Source organism: Peromyscus californicus, unplaced genomic scaffold (assembly GCF_007827085.1).
Source record: "Peromyscus californicus insignis strain IS unplaced genomic scaffold, ASM782708v3 Scaffold_8__1_contigs__length_139910024, whole genome shotgun sequence".
Taxonomy (NCBI): domain Eukaryota; kingdom Metazoa; phylum Chordata; class Mammalia; order Rodentia; family Cricetidae; genus Peromyscus; species Peromyscus californicus.
Window position 1 is genome coordinate 56936501 of NW_026294606.1, and position 3832 is coordinate 56940332.

A 3832-nucleotide genomic window follows, 5' to 3' on the forward strand; every position below is an offset into this window, starting at 1 on the left:
TTTATTACAAATTAAAAATGAAGTTCTTAAAAATCTCAACTTGACCAGTTATGAAACAATTTAAAAACCATTAAAGGTGTATTGAGAAAAACCAGACCTTTAAAAAAAAAAAAAGCACATTTGTCATCACCGAAAAGAGACATCTTTAGGTAAAAATAATAAAAACCCCATGCTGCATAGATAAGGCAGAGAGTTCTAGTGTATCTGGTCAACGGGCAAAAAGCAAGCACTTAACGTCTTCAGCTCCAATCTTTGTCCATTTCTTATTGCTGGAATTTCATATCATTTCTTCTTGTTGGATGACCAAACCGGATGATGGTAGAGATGGTAAGCCGGCATTTACTCAGCCCCGCCCTGCTTAGCCTCAGGAGCAGAGGAATTCTCAGCTGGTGGATTGGCTGCTTTTGTCTCTTTGCCATCTTGTTTGTGGTGTAGTGTTCTCTGGGCATCTGCGTTGGTAATTGAAGTTGCAGCAGTACCGACTTTGAGGTGGCTGCTGACTTGGGTCTCGTCTCCTTGATTTTCCTTGTCCTCTTCATTGCCATCCTCTCTAGGCTGTCTTTGGCGAGGAGGGCCCCTGCGGAATCGTGGTCTGTAACCCCGATACATATTCTGTCTCACTGGTCTACCTTGCTCTCCTGCACCCTGGTTGTCAGCACCCTCCATCATTCTTGCACAGGAGAGTTGGAATACTGTGGTCGATGCCCATAGGGTCTCCTCAAGTAGTAAGGTGGGAACCTTTGCCTGCGATAATGCTGGCGTTGTTGGGCTTGGCCTTCAGGAGCGCTTTCTGATCCCTCGTTCTTTTCCCCACTCTCACTATTGTGGTAATTTTGCTGGTAATTGCGTGGAGGACCCCAACGACTTGGAAAGCGTCTATAATGGTCTGCTGTGTATTTACTGCCTTGAACTGGAACTCCACCAGGGCCTGTAACATTTGCTGCCTCCGCACCCTTTTCTCCTTCAACAACATCAAATTCCACAGTCTCTCCATCTCCTACACTGCGAAGGTACTTCCTGGGGTTATTCTTCTTTATGGCAGTCTGGTGTACAAATATGTCTTCCTTGGTGTCATTCCTGTTGATGAAACCGTATCCGTTCCTTACATTGAACCATTTTACTGTTCCCAAAACCTTTGTTGTGATGACCTTCTTGTCCCCGCCGGTGGATGTGAGGCCGCCAGGCGTGGAGCCTGGCTTGGTGTCCTGGCGCTGGGGGGGGGGGGGGGGGGGGGGGGGCAGCGGGTAGCTGCTCATGGTTGCAGTGGTGGTGACTGGCGGGGTGTGATAGTGACTAGGCTGGTGGCGGGGTTGGGGCTCCTATAAAACAGATTTTAATGTAACATTTTACTATTCCTTTACTTAAAGGAACTCACTCTACAATGACTGCCCTCAGTAATCAACCACCTGTGTCTCCTGGTGAATGGCTAGATATTTAAAAGGTGTAAAGCTTAATCCTTAAGTTGTGATGATCTAGGAAAATGTTTTAGGGTCTAAGAGGATGTATAAATGCAAGTTATAAAGGTCTGAGGATGTGAAAGCTTAAATTATGATTTTAAAAGGTGACTTAGGTGTGTAAATGCAAGTTATAGAGGTCTGAAGACATGAAGACCTGGATTGTGAGGATCTAAAGAAGTGTTTTGAGATACATGGATGGATACAATTTATAAAGGAATAAAGATGGCTTAAGGTATATAAAAAATGTTTCAGATTTCTTTCCCCTTGTATGCTATTGTTTCACTAAGATTTCAAAATTTCAGAGGTTTAACATAACCAATCTTAAAAGCTCTTATTAATCTTAAAAGTTCTTATTAATAAAAACAAACCTGAGCCAGGTATTGGGGTGAAATGGAAGATCAGAGAACCAGAACAAGCCACAGCCACCTCACCTGGCCAACTTCTCAGCTGATCCTGTTTCCTCAGACTGGAGTTCTGAGTTCTCATCCAGAATGAATCTCAGCTGAACTGCTGCTCGAAGCTTAAAAGCTTAACCAGCCAAATGCTTCTAGTTTCTGGTCTCCATGCCTTATATATCTTTCTGTTTTTGCCATCGCTCCCTAGGATTAAATGCTCACTTCTTGGGATTAAAGGCATGTGTCACCATGCCTGGCTGTTTCCAATGTGGCCTTGAACTCACAGAGCTCCAAGGGGATATCTACCTCTGGAATGCTAGGATTAAAGGTGTGAGTGCCACCATTTTCTAGCCTTTGTATCTAGTGACTGTTCTGTCTCTGACCCCAGATAAGTTTATTGGGGTGCACAATATTTTGGGGAACACAATACCACCACAGAATTCTGACAAGTTATGAATCTAGCTCTGGAAACACTGACTACTTATTGTTTAGTCACAAGCTCAAGATTTTAAGTTTCCTTGGTTATCCTCTAAATATAGACTTTAAGGTGCTTCTCATCGAACTAAAGACATTTCTGTCCTCTCTGTATCTCAACAGGTTTCCACTTGTCTGATAATCACCATCCAGGGAGCACGTGCAAACCACAAGCTGCTGAGCTCTGACTTGCAGAAAGCTGATGTGAACCAGTCCAGCTGATATGAATACTCCCTGTCCCTTCACCTGGAACAACTTATCAGATGTTTTCTGATAAATGCCCTATTGCCCAACCTTTAACTAGGCTTTCAGCCTTCCTGAGCCCTGACAACCAATGCCCAGTTCACCTGGAAGCAGTTACAGAAGAGAGTACAACGTCCTTGCCCCCATAACTGTTGCTGAACAAGGCCAAGTTAAAAAAAAAAAAAGAAAAAGAAAAAAAGTCATCTCCCAGAGAGCTATCTCTGTTGTATCCACAGCCCTCTGAACCCTGTTCCATGCTTGGGCTCTCTCCACCCTTGTGAAGCATTGGCCAATAATCTCCAAGGAAGGGGAATTTCATGCAAGAAGACAGCAAAGTAGGAAATCTCAAAGACCACCCCTAGTATTCTACCTCCTCAGGAAGGTCATATCTCCTAGACATCCCCAAACAGTGACACCATTTGGGGAATGTAACTGGAAGTTTTCCTGTATCCCACCTGGCCTGTGGTCAGAACAAATTTCTCTCACCCTCCAGTCCCACAGCTGCTCAGACCCAAATAAACACACATAGGCTAATATTATTTTTAAACTATGGCCATGGCAAGCTTCTTGTTATCTAGTTCTTTTATCTTAAATTAGCCCATAACTATTAATCTATGTATCGCCACATGTTCTGTGGCTTTACCTGCATCCCATTACATGTTGCTGATGAGAAGCCTAGAAAATTGCAGGTTTACAGCCTTAAGCAAATGCTATTGCATTGGAGCCTTGACTATCAACTGGTAAGAGGCTTCAGCCAAACTCCTGGGTAAGGACCTCCTTTTCCTTCTCTGGCCTATACTTTTCTTTCTATCTTGCTTCAGTATGTACTGGCATCTCCCCACCCCCCATCACCACCTTCTTCCTGTCTCTCTCTTTTAATTTCCCACCTGCCTCTAAGCTGCCTTGCCATAGACCAAATGTCTTTATTTATCAACCAATCAGAGCAACACATATTCATAGCGTACAGAAAGACATTCCCCCATCACTTCCCCTTTTCTGTCTAAACAAAAGGAAGATTTTAACTTTAACCTATTAAAATTGCATATAACAAAACAGTTATCAAGCAAGAATTATAGTTACAATATCTAGTATATTTGTATTTTGTAAAATCAAAGAAAAAAATTTCTATCTATCCTATATTTGTGAGTTCAAGGTTTCATACTTTATCCCCTATCAAAACCAAAGAAAACCATAATTGTAACTACCTAGTCTTCAACTACATCAATGACCCAGAAGGATACAATATTATCTAAGTAAACAGGA

The 3832-nt window shown here is 42.6% G+C and overlaps 1 pseudogene; it reads right to left on the reverse strand.

Annotated features, from left to right (window-relative positions):
* Nucleotides 1-324: 324 nt before the first annotated feature.
* LOC128104531 (Y-box-binding protein 1-like) lies at nt 325-1256 on the reverse strand (annotated as a pseudogene).
* Between the last annotated feature and the right edge of the window lie 2576 nt (nt 1257-3832).